We start from the raw sequence: 18,614 nt of genomic DNA, 5'->3' as shown, positions 1-18,614 counted from the left end.
TCTCCCTGGAATGCACCACCCAAGACCCATATGGGTCCCCTCTCCAAGGGGCTCTTTGGGTCTCTGGACCAGAAGGAGGAATTGTCGTGAGACTCGGGGAATAAGAGAAAAGGAAGTACGTGCATTCAGAAACACAACCAGCCCGTCAAAGCCAGCACTCGCCAAGGTCTGCGTTGTGCTGCCCTAGGGTGGCTTGCTTTCTGGTTTTGCTCTGTCATTGTTGTTTTGGTTCAGTTTAGGAGTTTTCTTAGTAATTACTACTAGGAAACTCAGGGCCACAAGAATGGCGGGGGGAGACAAAGAACAAAACAGGGTGATGTCGACAGTTCAACAAATCTGACAAGGTTTTCACAGACTCGCACATCTCGTTGAAATGGAAGTGGTCTGGGCCCAAAAGCCTCGCATCTTTTTTCCTGATATTCTTTGTCTTTTAAAATTTTTTTCTTTAAGTAACTTTGAATGAGAAAAGGGATGGATGCACAGCCTCCCTGTGAAATCTGACAACGTGGTAGGAAAGGCTCAAGCACCCCTGAGCACTGCAGATAATAGGTAGGTCCCTCTCGGGACCGCAGCCCTGTCCTGCTCACTGGAGGTCTTCGCTGACAGGGTAGAGCTTTTTAGGCTTTTTGTTGTTTACTTCTTAATTTTTGAGAGCCTGCGTGCTGCAGGCTGAAGCATATGCTTAAAAAAGGGTATCCCATCAGTCAGAGTCCAAACTTGGTTACACACCCATCCTTAGAAAGACGCGGAAAGGTCAGAATGGCCCCAAACCCTCCCTCCAGGCAGGACCTCAGCCCCCTCTGTGAAGCTCCCATGTGCTTCTCTATGAGCCTCACATCCCCAGCCCTTGGTGGGCCAGCACCAGCCCTTCCATTTCACAGGCAATGGACCGTGGCTCCTCAGAGTCAAGAGTCTTGAATCAAACTACCATCACTGAATGGCGTTTTCACTGTCCTGACAACTCTGTGCCTCCAAGTCCTGCCTTCTCACCAGGGTCTCAGGAGGTAATGACCTTCTAGCATGAATGTCTTGCACCTGTGTTCCCGTAAAAGTCCCTAAGTCCCCAACTGCTCCTAGCTCAGGCTTCAGGAAGCTCTGGGCCTATGTTCTTGTGGCAAGAGGCCTTCCTCTCTGGCTGTCAAACTGGGAGTTCAGGGGCACTTGTGAGTTTCTGAAACATCCTAAAAGGCATTAGATACCAGACCTTCATGCTGCAGGTTGTAGACACAAAGGAAGAGATGCCGTAGCCCCATCCCAGCCCTGTCTTTCTCACATCTTCCAAACTGAGCATATTCACACGGGGTCATGAGAGGCAGGGCCCCCAAGGTCCCCGACTGGATGGCAGCGTGGCTGAGGATGACCTGGGCAATTGCGTGGTGGGAGCCACTGAGGCAGGAGCCCTCAAGTGGATGACAAACTTCAGGGGCTGAGATCTACAGCAATCTTCCCAAAGAATATTGTGCACACAGAGTCTGACACAAAGGTCTGGCAAGCATGAGAGACTTGTACTACTTCCCCTTGCTAAACATGAAAAGAGTTTGTGAGCATATTAATGGCCTTGAGAAACCCTGCAGCAAAGCAAACAGCTCAGCTCTCTAACCCACATTTCCCTAAGCTAACTAGCCCCCCCAAATCTCTCCTGGCAAAGTGCCTCGTGCTTTCTGCCTGCAGATCACACATTGAGATCCACTGGCTTGACTGCAAGGGCCCCCAGTCTTGCCTCTGATAGATTCAACAAACCCAGTGTCTAAGATCCTAGGGTATCGGTAACAATTTTAATGATGGCTTGGCTTTAAAACCATGAGGTCTCAAACCGTGGCCCTTGAGCCAAATTAGGCCCACTGCCCTGTCTTTGTAAATAAAGTTTTATTGGGCTGTGACCATGCTTCTTCCCTTCCAGATCACCTGTGGCAGCTGCTGTGCTACAGCAGTAGAGTGGGATAGTCTCAACAAAGGCCACGTGGCTCGCAAAACCTAAAATATTTATCATTTGGCACTTTAGAAGAAAAGTTTGCTGATCGCTGGTTTAAAAGAAAATTGAAGCTCACTTAAATCACGAACTCCATCAAGCCTCAATATCATGGAAAATTTTAGATTCCAAATGCCCATAATTTGGATCAATGCAGGTTGTGCTGTGGTGGGTGGTTGACATTAATGGCCCACAAGGGTTTAAGTGTGAAGAAGGGGGCCTGGGGTGTGTGTGTGCATGTGTGTGTGTGTATGTGTGTGTAAATGAAGTGAATGAGAGTAGGAACAGGGACAGGGGTAGGGGAGGGAGAAAAGTTTTACTGATTAAGAATATTGAGCCTGACCAGTTGGTGGCGCAGTGGATAGAGCTTCGGACTGGGATGCAGAGGACCCAAGTTCAACACCCTGAGGTTGCCAGCTTGAGCATGGGCTCATCTGGTTTGAGCAAAAGCTCACCAGCTTAGATCCAAGGTCGCTGGCTTGATCAAGGTGTTACTTGGTCTGCTGTAGCCCCCCCGGTCAAGGCACATATGAGAGCAATCAATGAACAAATAAAGCAGGGGTCAGGAAACTTTTTGGCTGAGAGAGCCATGAACACAACATATTTTAAAATGTAATTCCATGAGAGCCATACAACGACCTGTGTACATTACTCATTATCCAATAAAAATTTAGTGTTGTCCCGGAGGAGAGCTGTGATTGGCTCCAGCCACCCACAACCATAAACATGAGCGGTAGGAAATGAATGGATTGCAATATATGAGAATGTTTTATATTTTTAACGTTATTTTTTGTATTAAAGATTTGTCTGCGAGCCAGATGCAGCCATCAAAAGAGCCACATTTGGTCCACGAGCCATAAGTTCCCAACCCTTGAACTAAGGTGTCGCAACGAAAAACTAATGATTGATGCTTCTCATCTCTCTCCATTCCTGTCTGTCCCTATCTGTCCCTCTCTCTAACTCTCTCTCTGTCTCTGTAAAAATAAATAAATAAATTGAATTTGGCCATCCCGAAGCCCAGAGGTTGCCTGTTCGATCCCTGGTCAGGGTACATAGAGGAACAGCACAATGTTCCTGTCTCTCTGTCTCTCTAATACATACATACATACATACGTACGTACGTAAATAAGAATATTGAATTCTGTGTCAGAGCAGGGCTCAGATTCTAGCTCCATTACTTGGCCTCACTGTACTAGAGACATAGATATAATGTCACTGGCTGTGTGCACAGTGACTAGTTTTTATGTGCTGAGCTCTCTGTTACCTTACAGAGGACTCAGCATTTCTTGTGACATGAGCACAGCATGGAGTAAGTCTTAACAAATGTGACCATACTCAGGAGTTATTCAAGAGACACTAATCAATTTGGGGGAGGGGGGGCAGGCAGTATCTGGGCAAGACAAAACCCCCTTCCTGGCTGGCTTGATCGTCTCGCACAGAAACACGAACAAAGCGTGTGACTGCCAGGAAGCAGGTGATCCTGTAAGCGCAGCCCACAGACCAAGGCCTACCCCTGGCAAATGGCAAGGTGTGCACAGCTCTCCTGCTGGGGCTGTAACGGGACACTGAGGCTCTGGGGCATGCTGGGCAGCCTACTGTCTGCTGCGGTCGGACTGCGGGGACTGAGTTTTTAACTGCCGCATCCTTTGGTTTTATTGCACTCAGTAGCCTTGTATATTTAATGGGGAAATTTGCTGAAGTGGTTACTAAGCCACAGAGAAAAAAAGGCAGGGAATGGGGAGCGCTCTCTGCCCCTGAGGTTGGCAGAGTGGCTGGGTGAATCAGACCCATGCTGGATACAATGTTATTCATGGTTACTAAGTTAAACCTGAAGCTAAAATTGTAGCAGGAGGCAATTTATGATGCTTACTCCACAACAGATGAAAACTTTTGGGAAAAGAAGGATTTTACTTCTGTCTTTATGAAATCCATTTTTGGCCTACAGGGACCAAGTCCCCAGTCCTGGGTGAATGTGCAGAGCAGATCTATGATTGATCTTCACCTTTCTGAGCTTGAGTGAAGGAGGGTTGGAAGGAGACGCCTCTGAGACAGGCGGCGATTGTGACACTAGAAGAGTGTGGCTCTGCTCAGATGGTCTATGTCCACCCCCACAGGTCCCAATGTTGAATCGGGAATGCCTGGCTACTGTATCTCCCTGCCAAGACTCATAGAATTCCCTTGAAGGCCCCAGGTTCCATGCTGAGAGTTTGCTGTCAGGGGCATCCTGATGATACTCCTTGGAGTGGATTGCTGGGGACTTAGAAAAGCGAGGCTTCTTGCCTGACCTGTGATGGCAAGTGGATGAAGTATTGACCTGTAATGCGGAGGTCACCAGTTAGGGGCCCTGGGCTTGCCTGGTCAAGGCACATGCGAGAAGCAAATATGGGTTGATACTTCCCGCTCCTTCCTCCCCCTTATTCTCTCTCTTTCTCTTCTCTCTAAAATCAATACATAAAAAACCTTTTTATGAAAAAAAAAAGCAAGGCTTCCTATACCTTCTTTCCCTGATGAAACCAGAGAACAGGCAGACAGATGCTGCCTCCCAGTGTCACAAAGTGGGGGGAGGCATCGCTGCTCGGATTGAGACCTGTTCCAGAAAGAGTTCCTTCACAATGCCTTGTGAGGAGCACTCACCCTGCACCTGGACAAAGACGCAATGAAATGTGCAACTTGAAGGCTTCTCACCTCAGCACAGGAGCGGGGCAGGGCTGGGTATAACAGAAATGTCTAACTGCCAAGGGTCTGTGGATTGGTGATAAACTGTGGACAATGATACCAACCAGATAGGGTTGTTTTACAAACTAAGTTCACCTTTTAAAACAAGTTGGTTAAATACACCCACTTGGATGACCAGCTTTGCCATTTCCTAACTGGGTAATTTGGGGCAAGTCACTTACTCACTCTGAGTCTTCATTATTCTGTCTTCAAATGGGGGGAAAAGCTATCATTTTTAATAAGTATTAAACTCTGCCTCAATTTAATGGAAAGATAATTCCTCCTCAAATTTAGGGGAGAATCAGTGATTGTCTTCTATGCCAAAGTCACAAACTCTGGCATAGATCAAGCTAAAAATATTTCTATTTATACAAGCATTGGGGACCTAAGTGACACCCCAACATGTCACTCTGAGATCAGAAGTCCTGCTTACAATGAACACTACAATTACATAACTTTTTCTTTGAAAGGGTCTCCAGCTTCCTAGAACTTATGTGTGTACTTGTTTTGTCATTTAAGCCAATGAGCTGTAATTGATTTAAAGTCAACACCACTTTTTAATTTTTCCAGTAAATACTAGAATTGCCTGGTTTGAACTACATACAAGAAACACAGTGTTTGGCCTGACCTGTGGTGGCGCAGTGGATAAAGCGTCAACCTGGAAACGCTGAGGTTGCTGGTTCAAAACCCTGGGCTTGCCTGGTCAAGGCACATATGGGAGTTGATGCTTCCTGCTCCTCTGCCCTTCTCTCCTCTCTCTCTCTCTCTCTCTGTCTCCCCTCTCTATAATGAATAAATAAAGTCTTTAAAAAATAAAAAAGAAACACAATGTTCAATGCAAAGACAAGCCCCCAACTTGCTGCCCTAGGGCAACCCTCCTGTAACAGAAGAGAGCTGAGGGAGCCCCAAATGTGATGAGCAGTGTGACACTGAATTATTGGGGGGATTTATTTACCAATGAAAGAAGCACTTTACAATCTACCCTCATCGTAATGGGACACATTCATATGCACATCATAACTGACAAGTATTTATGTAATTTTGCAAAGAACTTTTAAAATAGAAAAATATGCATGCACATAGGGCTGATTCAGTAACACTGGTCATGTAATCATTGCCTTTGAAACCCTTATTACATCATCTGGCTGGAGAACCATCAGCCTCATCATCACCAAGGAGCCTGGAGAGGACAGACCCCACCAACCAACAAGAGCAATGACACATTGCCACCCCACAAAGTGACTTTCTTAAGATTAAAGTGCATTTTAAAACAGCACTTGGTTTTCCAATATAAATAAGTTGTAATGAATCAAGGAAAGAAAGAAAGAAAGAAGAAAGAAAGAAAGAAAGAAAGAAAGAAAGAAAGAAAGAAAGAAAGAAAGAAAGAAAGAAAGAAAGAAAGAAAGAAAGAGAGAGAAAAAGAAGGGAGGGAGGGAGGAAGGGAAGGAGGGAGGGAAGGAGGGAAGGAGGGAGGGAGGGAGGGAGGGAGGGAGGAAGGAAGGAAGGAAGGAAGGAAGGAAGGAAGGAAGGAAGGAAGGAAGGAAGGAAGGAAGGAAGGAAGGAAGGAAGGAAGGATGGAAGGGGAAAAGAAAAAGAAAGAAAGAACCTGCATTAACCAGAAAAACTTTCACTGACTGATGCTCCTGTCAACTAGGAAGGATCCAGGTTGGGAAATGAATGAAATTTCCATTCTTTGGTGTTTACCTGATGTCTCACCTTGTTTGCTTTGGGAGAGAAGTTGTTTGCAGAGCTATTGGAATGTGTGGAACAGTTGCTATAACACCAGCTTGGGCCTTTCAGAACTAGACCTTCCAATGAATGCAAAGAATCGGAGACCTTGAGTCATGTTTTTCTGCAGAGCAGACGCCTATGTGTGTGAGCTCATAAAATTTACAGAAGTAATGTGCCTGGAGAACAGGAAGGGGCTGCTTTACAAGCAAAGATGAGATACGATCAAGAGTATAGGTTGATCAGATAAAGATACCACCCACACAATGTGGACTTTAGCCAATTCTTTAATTTATTCTAAAAGGAAAAGCAGGGGAGAAGGATGTGGAGGCAGTGCGTTAAGAATTGGCTTCCCATGAGTCTCCGTGAACATGCTCTGTGGCTAGTTTCCATCCAGTCTTTAGAAAAGGTGGAGCAATGTTTTCATCTGCTCCACCCCCTCCTCCTCCTTTTTTCTCTTTCTTCTAAGGACACAGGGAGAAACTTTCTTAGAAATATTATGAACATTGCCTATATCTTAGAAGACTCAACACATTTGTTCTGTGTCCTCAGTTTACTTTTCAATGGGAGCATCCTTTGAAAGAGGTCCCCAGTGTTCCCCTGAGCAGACAGTGTTGTTGGTGCAAATAGTGGGGAGAGGGAGTGCTGTTCTGAGGCTGGGTTGCTATCAGCCTTAGGGACCCTGAAGGACTTGCCATCACCTGTTACCCTGTCAAAGAGACTCTGTCACGAGTTGGTACAGAGACAATTTCCTTTTTCCCTCTGACTATTTTGAAGCAAGTGTGGATCTTGGGTTTTGACAACACCTCCATAAGACATGAAGGCCAGAAAGTCACATCTTCACTTAACAAACAGTTCAGGAAATGACAGGACGGAGGTTAGGTGACACTTTCAAGTGGAAAGCTCAGCTAGAATCCCAGTCTTCCTGGTTCGTGTTCCCTGTCATTGTTCTCATTTATCACAAAACAGTGTTGCGTAATCCATGGCAGGTACAATGTTTGCAAACACAGATGGTTCTGACAGCCACCTGCCTGGAGGAAGAAAGGTAGCATCTGGAATGTGACAAGTGTTTCTTGAGGCTCATGCTCTGTGGCCAGGTCTTCAGACGCCTTCTTCACTTCCGTTACAATACCTCAGAAGTGACAATGGATGGAAATGGGGGGCCGGAGTCCACGGGGAATGGCCTGTGAGAGTTTCTAATTAGAAAGGACAAACTGGAGATTGGACTACCTATTTTTCTTGTCTCAGATATCTTCTACAAAACGACTTTCCTCCCTTTTATTGTATTTGTAAATTTTCTTATTTTTGAATGGGTGTCTTTACCCATTTTAAAGTTCTTTTTATATATTAAAATAAAGAAATATTTTTTTTGGTGACCAAGTGTCTCCAGAATCACAGTTAAAAAGCAGAAGAATAAGTGTTCAATCATGCACAAGACTGATAATTAGCTAATAAAAATTGTGGTTTTTTTCCTATTTCCTTAAAAGTCAGTTCTCAGAAAAACGACTCATTTACTGTGGGTACCCTGTTTACCAGCAAGGTTAAAAGTTCAGGAAAAGAAAAATAACAAAATATTTACATTAAAGCAAATCAGTATTTCTATACCATGTCTGGCTCTGTGGATTCCGGTTCAGACCCTAGTCATACTTGTCATAGTCAGAGGAAGTGGGGCTCTGGCCACTGTGTGCTGCATTTACCTACACCCACACCACACACACCATACCCACATCCAGTCACATACATACCACACATGTACACACCACATGCAACACACACACTATATTACACATGTACCATAAACCGCACACTCACTTTTACACCTCCATATGCTACACACACGCCACACATATATACCACCTGCAAGCCTGTATGCACCCCCAGTGCACACATCACCACAATGGGTACACATGTACCCACGCCACCATGCACACATGCGCTCTCACTCCCCTGTTGCTGGCTCTGCTGCTCTGGGGCCATCTAGTCAGAGCTGCAGGTGGCCTGTCAACATACCCTTCCTTCTTAGAGAGAAGATGCATGTGGATAATTTAGTGTTTGCAAAGCAACTTCTTGGGGGAAATAAAAAAGTTGATGACCTAAACCAAGGTGATTGTAAAATTTATTGTCCAAACTAGGATGTGCCCAAGAGTGAAAGGCAAAGGTGGAAGGCATTAAGGGACATTGACACTCATCCCTAACAGTTATAAATGTGACCATTCTGAGCAAACCAGGGACATGGGCTCCTCACCTAAAGGAACCGAGACAGACATTAGAGTCTAGTTCTGCTGCCTCTAGAGGCTCAGAAGCAGAGGTGGATTAAGGTCAGTTGAGGCCCCAGGCACAGAAGAAAATATTGGGCCCCTTAAAAAAAAGAGAGAGAGAGACAGGAAAAATAAAAATACATGTTAATCATATTTTTAAATAAATAAAAAATATTATATACTATTAATGTTAAAATTGTACATATAAAACCAAACTTGGTGTCATTAGAAAAAAGTGTAAAGCTGGGGTTTTGCGGGGCCCTTCAGAAGTCGGGGCCCAGGGCGCACGCCTGGTGCTCCAGCTGTTAAATCTGCTTCTGCTCAGAACATAAACTAGCAGAATAAGAATTGCTGAGGTCTGGGGGCGGAACACTCATAGTTTGGGCTGATCTACTTCTCTCATTTTCACTCTTCCTGCTCCAGTGGCAGTTTCTCCTGGGGTGACATCTTCATGGTTTCCCAGCTCTTCCCCTGCACCTGTCGCTCATCCTCTGTAAGTCTCTAAGTGCTTTCCCTACCTCCTGACTCACTCCCCAGGAGAATAAAGACCAGATCCAAATTACCAGCATCTATTCCCCGCCCATGAGAGGTGGCCACACATGGGGCTTTGGAGCTAAAGGTGTGACCACAGAGATCTAACTCAGGGGCCCAGAGAGAGAGCCGGCAGCTGTGCTCACCTGGAGCTTGCTGAAATCACACTTTGAGGAGTAGCGGGCAGTTTTCAGAGAACCATGTCTGTCCTCAGCCCAGCCTTCTCACAGGGACTCTCAATAACTCTGATGGGGTCAGGGCCAGCCTGGCTGCAGTGTTCACATGAAGAGGCTCAGCAGCATCCGCACCCACCGCAGCAGAGGTTGTGCCCGGGAAGCAATACAGTCATGTCACTTCCCGTCACCTCCTGTTTTCAGCTGTGCTCTGGTGTCTTTCTTCTCACTGCCCTTACCATTCACAACCAATTTTAAGGGGAAAAGAACCCCACAAACATTTTCTTTTGTGTCTTTGTGAAATACAAAATGGCAACAAGAGAAAGAGCTAAGGAAGGCTGGACATCAACCCAGGATGGACCATCGCACTACTTCTGCGATCTGGGTACAATTGAAACTATGTTTTCTTTCTTTCTTTTTTTTTTTAATTTTATTTATTGGTTGATTTGAGAGAGAATGAGAGAAAGAAAGAGAGAGAGAGGAGATCTAGAGAGATCTATTTGTTGTTTCACATATTTATAGATGATTCTTATGTGTCCTCTAACCAGGGATCAAACCTACAACCTCAGTGTATCAGGACAGCACTCTAATCACCTGAGATACCCAGCCAGGGAGAAACTGACTTTTCTTAACTAAAATGACAGGACGATGACCCCACCTCTAGGGCCTATTGTGAGGACTGGAAATAATGTAATGATCCCCCAGAGGTCTGGAGCAAACAGAGCCCTGGGTGGTAGCCGGGGTTATTCTAATAGCACTAGTCCATCCACTTAGGCAGCCACCACTGAGAACGCAGCACCTGTGCACCTCAGGACAGGGGTCAGGGACGTCAGGAGAAAGAAGAGCCTAGGGACTCAGGGTGGCTTCTAAGGTTCCGCCAAGGCATGTAAAAAGGGAAGTGGACCTGTGATTACAGAAGCGAGAGTATCATGAACAGGCATCTCTCCAGGAGGTAATCCACATCTTGTGTTTGGACACACCTGGAAGTCAAGGCCATGTGTTCCCCAGGTTGACTCCCAAAGCACGTTTGAATCCCAAAGCACAGCTGAAGAGGAGACATTTGTCCGAAAGTTCAGCACAGATAAGCAAATTGTTGGTCGCCCAGACTGTGAAATTCTGAGTCAGAGAACCCCATTTGGGGACTCCTGTGAATGAAGCAAGGAGAAGCTGTGTCATTATGGTGCATTTCTAGCCAGACACTGACATGGGGAACAGAGGGAACATGGGCTGTCCCATTAAATTTTTATCTCGCGGGAGTTGTTTCCTCTTGCTAGCATCTCCAGTGTGGAGGTGACACATGGACCACGCGGCAGGAGGAGGGAGCTACCTGAAGCCCATGAGGGGAGCTCATGTGTGACCTCCTTCCCCTGGGGGTCATATGGAGCCTTCCCCAACCATACTTTTGTGGTGCTTGATGTATGTATGAATCAAACTTCAGAGGAAATGACTTCAAGATACTGGAATGAAAGGGAAAAGGTCTAGAGGGCTGAGAACGAGAAAAGGTCACCCCAATTTTCCGAAGCAATGGCTCCTAACAGCCACAGAAGCGCACACTCGCTCCGACTTCCGGGCAAACCTAGAAGAGGCATCGGCGGGCTCACAGCGTTGGGGAGGAAAGTGGTGGTCTCTCAGAGGCAATGCGAGTTCTCTGAGAGAAAGTCATTCCATGCTAACCTCATTTCCTGTTTTGACGAGCTTCACCAGAACAGTCGATCAGGGGAATGCCCCAGAAAATGTGTCTTGCTTTCAGTAAGCATCTGAAAGCCTCTCATCGTGTCCTAGTATACAAAGATGGGTGGGTGATGGTGTAACCGGGAGAATTCACAGTCGGAGGACACCATCCCAAAGAGGTCAATTTTGGCATCATGTCAGCCCTGCTGCCTCTGTACTCACTGCAGCCGTGCAGGTGGCCGGGCTGGCGGGCCACCCATGAGGTCTCAGGTGGACAGAGTATCAGCGTTGCTCCCACTGCAAGTCTGCTTTCAAATGATTCTTGGCAATTCCACACCTAGGTGAGGTGGAGGGCTCCCAGGTCGCAGTGTCGGTTTGTGGCCAGTGTGTACTGGTTGTGTCCTTTGAATGTTTCCATGAAGAGCCACAGGACCCTGTCCTGTGTCCTGTCCACTCATCAATTTGAAAATCAGTTGGAGGAAGGGACATGGAAGGCATGTTTATCAAATTTGCCAAACACACAAACCTCTGGGAAAAAATGGCCTGAGCTCATCTGCTGGCAGTGAGAAAGCTGAGACAAGGCAGAGCAAGTGGGAAGTCCTGCGTATTAAATCAGGGTCTAGGCAGGAGCACGCGGGCTGGGTGTGCTCGTCCCAGGTGTGCCGGGCGTCCCGGTGTGGCCAGACACCGGGATGGTGCATCAGTGACTTCACTCCCCTTTCCACATTATCGAGCTTTTGCCCTGGTTGGTAGGCACTGAAAATCCCTTCCCTGCCTAGTTCTGGCCTTGTTGTGAGGACAAAATAAGTTAGAGGAGGTAAAGTGCTTTGAAAAGGGAAAGCTCTGAAATTCAAAATAGTATTATTATTTGTGTAAGGTGCTTTCCCTCCAAAAAAAGAAAATAAAACCTGCTAGTCTGCGAGCAAAAAGCAGAATATGATTCAGCGTGGGCTTCTGTTTCTCCAGCTTTAACCCCAAACTGGTTAAGCTTGCTGAGCGACCTCAGTGAACCTGCCTCAGAGGCGGACTCTGCCAGCTCCACCTCTCCCCTGGCAATCTGCTTTTCCAGAAGGTTTTCCTGGAAGGCTGCTTCCCACTGTCCTAAATTCCAGGATTACCGTAATTCAGTAATCATTCGGAAAGCTCCCGCGCCAGGGCTGAGTCTTCAGAGATGCAAACCCAGTGCCCGGCTGGCACGAGAGGGTGAGAGCCAGATGATCAGGGTTAGGGCCTTAGACTTTTCCAGGCATTTTAAGTTCTTTCCATCCAATAGGGCAGTGCGTTGAAAGCATGTCTCTCTTGCTGGTGCCCAATCTTGGGCATACTGTGATTTCACTGGATAGTTGCAGGCTCCATGTGGTCCCCTAGATTGAGCTGTCCAGTAGAACTTTTGGTGACAACATGCATGTTTTATGTGTGTACTGCCCATCACGGCAGCTGCTATCATAAGTGCATATTTACATTTAAATTAATTACAATAAAAATTCAAACCCTTGGTCACACCAGGCATATTTTAAGTTTACAATGGACACACATGTGGCTAGTAGCTGCTGTATCAGACAATACAGTCCTAGCCAACAGTTCTCAGCCTTGGCTACATGATGGAATTACCTGGGAAGTTTTAAAAATTACTGATGTCTATCCTGCAGCCCAAATTCTGATGTGATTGGCCTTGGGGGAGCCTGGCCCCTTGGATCTTTAATAACTCCTGGGTAATTCAAATATCTGGCCAGGGTTCAGAATCATTGAGAAATGTTTGGTGAAACCTCTTCAGTTCCTTCTCCTGTTAACCTTGTGAGTTAATTATCCCGCAAACCCCACATTAGTTGTTTCTGCTTCTCCCTGAGTCTATGACTTACTTCCAGCTCTTCTGGGTTATAAATACCTTAGTGGGTTAGTCTCTGGAATGCTCAAAAGCACAAATGAGGAGTGACCAGATGGGAGGAGACATTCTTCCTAAAGAGATTGCCTTGTTCCAGGGCAGAGGGGCTGACTTAGGTCTGTGTAGGCCACAAGGGGCATGTTCACAAACCCATAGCTGGTCTTGGGCTCCTTGCATTCGCAGGGGCTTTGTCTTGCTGTCCTCAACACGCTCTGCATTGCCTCCTCCTCTCCTAGAGCTAGAAGCAGTAGCACCAGTAGAGAGGAAAACATAAAGAACCCTGGGCAGGGTGGGATCTGTGGAACCATGTCACGTGGTCCCCCAGAGAAGTCAGGTGGCTCACCAGGGGCAAGAGCTGGCAGTGCAAGGACGAGGGCCCGCACTGCTGATGCCCCATGGACACGTCCTCCACCACATGGTTGCCTTTCATCTTCCAGGAATGCAAATAAATAATATTTGACTTAAGGATGTTTAAGACCAAGGCAAAGCTTGGTTTAGATGAGAGTCTGATTATTGAGAGAACATGTGGTTTGTGATCAGGTTTTTCTGCTGGACGGGTCCTGTGTGAGAGCCCGGCTCCCAACCTGGCTGCTCCATTCACCATGCTCGTGCATTGGAGGGCAATGGGTACAGTTTCCTCATCCACCAAACAGTGGTTAGAATGCTGGACTTCCCACACCACAGTGTTGCAATGAGAAGTAATTAGACAATGAATCTGGTTAACACATAATTAATGAACAGAATGCCAGGGAATAGATGGAACAATAGGCTAGAACCTGCCTTTATAGAGCTTAAATTGGGGGCAGATGAGAGGCAGACGGCTAATTAATAAATGAGCAATCAGGACAATAGAAGGGGGGATCCCCACCGGACCTAGTGGTCAAAGAGAGCCTCCCTGAGGAGGCACATCTGGGCTGAGACCCAGATGGGCATGGCAGTATGTGCTATGCCATGCAGAGAGGGGTTGGAGATTTTCATCACAGTCTACTAGTAAATTAATTCTGAGAAGGGTAAATAGTACACCTAGTCATTTTAAATTGTTCTTGGATGTCTGCTAAGTGTAAAAGTGAAGACAAGATGTGTAGGAAGAAACTTCTAATGGCCTCTTTGGCCATCTCCTCAGGACAGTTATCTGCTCAGTTGGGGAAGAGAATGGGACTCCACAGAGGAATGCTTTCACATTTACCCGTTTTAGGAATATTTAGGTGCCATTTTCAGAGGTTCAAATTTAAGAAGTCAGGACATCTAAATGAAATGCCTGTGCTATCCATCCGTGATCGCTGCACAGCCCCCTGCACTTCACGAACAAACCTGGCAGTGTTCACTCACTCAGACGCAGGAGAAGAATCGGGGAGACCCGGCAGAGCTGGTCCCATCCACCACTTTGTCTTCAGAACATGGCACAGAGAAGGCCCCAGAGAAACCTGTGTGAAGTGAAGAAGTGAATGGGTGATTCATGTGCGGAAGGAGAAAGGGAGGCAGCTGAGAGGACAGAGGTCTCACGGCTGGTGATTGAGATCGCCACTGGCAGGTCAATATTAGAGTGTACTCCCTTCCAAATAAACGTCTTGTAGTGTTTTCCTCAAATGCCATGTACCAATACTGATTCAAGAGGGGCTTTATAGAGAGACAGAAGAGAAGGCCAAACAAGGCTGGGAGTTAAGAGAGATTCAAGTCAACACCCTTCTAAAGATTGTCATAATGATCTGTGTGGTTATGGCAGGGTTTACTTGTGGCCTTATAGAAATTAATCTCAAACACGATTTGGTATCCTTTACATTAGTGTTTAAATATAGCTAAAAGCAAACAATTCACTTTTTTTTTGTTTGTTTTGCTCTTAATGAAGAAAAGAGAATTAAGACACATAGAGATGGCCAGATAAATAGGAAATGACCCAGACTAGACCATGACCATAATATTGAAGACACATCATCAGCGAATGCAGAGGACCTTAAAGTCCACTGCCATCAGTCAGGTCCCGGGCAGACCTGTCACCTGCACCCAGCCGTGGGCAGTGGGCAGGCAGCAAGCAGAGGTGCTGGAAGGGGGCCGAGTCCTGATATTTTTTTCGTCTGTGTCATTTTCGATCAAATGTGTCATAGAGCTTCCTGTTTCATCTCCCAGTTATTCTGAAACAAAAACATGCATAAAAAACACAAGTCACTGGCAACCACACTGAGAGACAGTCACTCCAGTACATGGAAATCGAAAAGGGAAAGACAGATCATAAATGCCACAGTGAGCTGGGGATCAAATTTATCAGCATCTATTCAAATAGTGATAATCGACAAAAATTGCAGCTGGTGATGGGGGTGGGGTGGGGCATCATTTAAAAATAATTCAGAAGAGACTGAAAAGCAAATGTTCCCAGAAGCCCACTGTCTATTTACTGACAAGTTGAGGTCAGACTCTAGGTCACGGTCTATCCTAGGGCAACTGAGGCTCTTCCCCCTGTGCCCTGTTGGCCCAGCTGGAGAGTCATATAGGACTTTCAGGATAACCTGTTTGCCCAGATGATGTCCTGAGCTTCCTCCCAGGTCCAAAGACAGTTAGAAGAGATGGCTATGGAATTTAGAGGCGGACTAAGGTCGGTTGAGGCCCCAGGCGCAGAAGAAAATATTAGGCCCCTTTAAAAGAGAGAGAGAGAGAGAGAGACAGGGAAAATAAAAATACATGTTAAGCCCTGGCCGGTTGGCTCAGCGGTAGAGCGTCGGCCTAGCGTGCGGAGGACCCGGGTTCGATTCCCGGCCAGGGCACACAGGAGAAGTGCCCATTTGCTTCTCCACCCCTCCGCCGCTCCTTCCTCTCTGTCTCTCTCTTCCCCTCCCGCAGCCAAGGCTCCATTGGAGCAAAAATGGCCCGGGCGCTGGGGATGGCTCTGTGGCCTCTGCCTCAGGCGCTAGAGTGGCTCTGGTCGCAACATGGCGACGCCCAGGATGGGCAGAGCATCGCCCCCTGGTGGGCAGAGCATCGCCCCATGGTGGGCGTGCCGGGTGGATCCCGGTCGGGCGCATGCGGGAGTCTGTCTGACTGTCTCTCCCTGTTTCCAGCTTCTGAAAAATGCAAAAAAAAAAAAAAAAAAAAATACATGTTAATCATATTTTTAAATAAATAAAAATATATATTATGTACCATTAATGTTAAAACTGCACGTATGAAACCGAACTTGGTGTCATTAGAAAAAAATGTAAAGTTGGGGTTTTGAGGGGCCCTTCAGAAATTGGGGCCCAGGGCACACGCCTAGTGTGCCCATCATTAAATCTATCTCTGATGGAATTGCTACCCCATGAAAATGAACAAATTCCATCTCCGCTCCCCATTCCAGTTGAGTTGGCCTCCTGGTGTACATGAATGCATCATAGCAGACAAGCTTGTACTCAGCAGCCCCAGAAAGGTGGGGGGAAGCCCCTGACCAAGCAAAAGCCCTGAGGACAGCATAGCCTGAGAACAGCTCCAAGGACCGTGGTTATATTAAATCCTGTTTTGACACCTGAGAGCAGCATGGTTTGGCTCCCAGGAAGCACATCATTTCTGGAAGCTAATTTCCTCAAACAAGTAGAAGGACATTTCCAAAGACAGAATGGGCAATTGAAATACAGAGAGCATCATCACCCCCAAAGTCTACACTGTAACCCAAAAGCCAGCTGTATGCTTTAATCTCCTACCCAGAGGCATTTGGGGAAGAAGACAGTACTGCCATGGGAGGGGTCAACTCCAAGCCTCCCATGTTCTCTGTCCAGCTACTCCTGATGGTCAAAGAAGGGACCAGATCTGCCCCTGACTACTCAGAGCTTCCTTGGGGGGCTGTCACCTCCACATACAAACCTGTCCCGATGCAGCCTTGAATTCACCAGGAAAACTAGTTCCCCGACCCATCCCCATTCTCTGACTTTTGTTAATGACAAAAAAAATTCTGCACGATTTTGGAAGAGTTCCATCCTTCCCCAAGAAATTCATGCACCATGCACAGCACCATATAAAAGTGCCTGAAGAGTTAGAAAATAAGGACAGCCATTTAAGTGAAGGTATTACGTGCATCCCAAACATCTCTGGAGCAGAGCCCTTTCTCAGGCACCAGCCTTTGGCAGCATTAGGAATGTTGCTGAGGCAGCCTGCTTGGCCCTTCTGAGGGCAAAGGGATCAGCATGGCACTGCAGGTTGTGGAGAGCAAAGTTTGTCTTACATGGTCTTTGCTGTCCCGACACTCACAGGCAGTTGTGACAGTCTGTATTTATTACTTCAAACTCTGTATTGTATTTCTCTAATATCTCTGCCCCAAAGTCCTGTCCACAGGAGTGGGCACTCACACAAATGCCTGCAGCTTTTTTATTTTCCCTCAAAGGCTTCATTTTCTAGTGGCAGTGAAAAACCAGGCTTTCCAAGGGGTGATGACCCTGTGGGACTAACACCCCGGGGAGAACATTGCCCAGGTGAACTTGTTGGAAAAAGCAGCTTTCTGGTGTGCACCAGCATTTCGCAATCCAGAATGTGGGCCCAAGGTTTCATATTCAGAGCCTTCCTGGGTGGGCAAAGAGAAAGAGGAACTAAGAAATGCATCAGTGGCTGGCCTGGGAGGAAGGGCAAGCCTGGTTCCTTTAGTCTCACCATTGAAATAGAGAGGCAGCTTAATAACCTCACTCCTCTCCAGGTCCCCACTTCTCAGTGAGGCGGAAGACCAAGGGCAGCCAGGCCTTGAGGTGGAGCACCTGACCATGTGGACTTGACCAAATTCACAGAGTAAGAAGTAGTGGGGCCCTAAGGATCATCTGGCCAACCTTCATTTCACAGGCACACAGAGGAAAGAAGTCAGTCATCTTCCTTGGGTCACACTGAAAGGGACACTGCTGGAACAGAGACCTGGTTCACCCCTACCCAGCCTTAGATTCTGAATATCAGCTTCCACTATAAGGCCTGAGCTGACTCTAGTTTGTCTGGGAGCTTTAGCATGGAGAGTCAATCCCTGGAGTTTTTGTATTGGTCTGCCTGTCTAGTTATCATTACAGAAACCCAAGGTAGCCCATCCAGACACTTTAAAATGCTTGCCTCTCATTCTGAGCCCTTCATACATATGGCTTCCCATATGCCGGTGTGCACTGAGAGTGGGTGGAGACCAGTAGCGTCTCCCCTGTGTTGGGATGGTCCTGGAGGGGCTCTTGGTCATACATTACTCACTCACTCTTACTCCAGCTTGGCTGAGCTATGTTGTTCCTTTGGTCTCTGATATTCAAGGGGCCTCAAGTAGGTCTCCCCAGTATAGGTACACAACATTGTTGTCCTTTGGATCTGAGGGATGGCCTCAAGGTCACACACATCATCACAACATGAAGGTGGTCCCTCTAATGTAGCCCAGGAAACCCTCTGGACTCTCCCAAGAGAGCCCCCATGTCATGCCATCTCTGTACTGATGGCAATCAGAAGAGAGGCTCCTCACACAGGAGATGGAGAAGGAGCAAGAAACAGCGGCTTCGACACCCACCTCCAGACTGATGGTTCCCTGGGCAAGGTGTTCTGCTTCTCAGTGCGATCCAAGCCTATTCGCCCCAGGCAGTAAGCACCAGGCAGGGAGATAGGAAGACTGCAAAACTCGTTTTGCTATAACATCCACAGGGTTTCCCACACCTCGTTGTGTCTGCCCCTGGCCACCCACGGGTACAGACACACCCGCAACCGCTCTGCACTGGGGAAAA

General features: G+C 47.0%; 1 long non-coding RNA gene across 1 annotated transcript in view; it reads right to left on the bottom strand.

Moving 5' to 3' along the window:
* Nucleotides 1-10,407: 10,407 nt before the first annotated feature.
* LOC136397831 (uncharacterized) overlaps nt 10,408-18,614 on the bottom strand; it is a 66,624-nt gene continuing 58,417 nt past the window's right edge. Inside the window, exons 2-3 of the long non-coding RNA XR_010749926.1 lie at nt 14,253-14,351; nt 10,408-10,516 (exon numbers count right to left, since the gene is read on the bottom strand). This is a non-coding gene — a long non-coding RNA (uncharacterized lncRNA). The remainder of the gene's footprint in view (nt 10,517-14,252; nt 14,352-18,614) is intronic.

The sequence above is a fragment of the Saccopteryx leptura genome, chromosome 3 (genome assembly GCF_036850995.1).
Source record: "Saccopteryx leptura isolate mSacLep1 chromosome 3, mSacLep1_pri_phased_curated, whole genome shotgun sequence".
NCBI classification, from domain to species: Eukaryota; Metazoa; Chordata; class Mammalia; order Chiroptera; family Emballonuridae; genus Saccopteryx; species Saccopteryx leptura.
The sequence above is the reverse complement of the archived record's forward strand: the minus strand, read 5'-3'. Positions and strand labels throughout refer to the sequence as shown.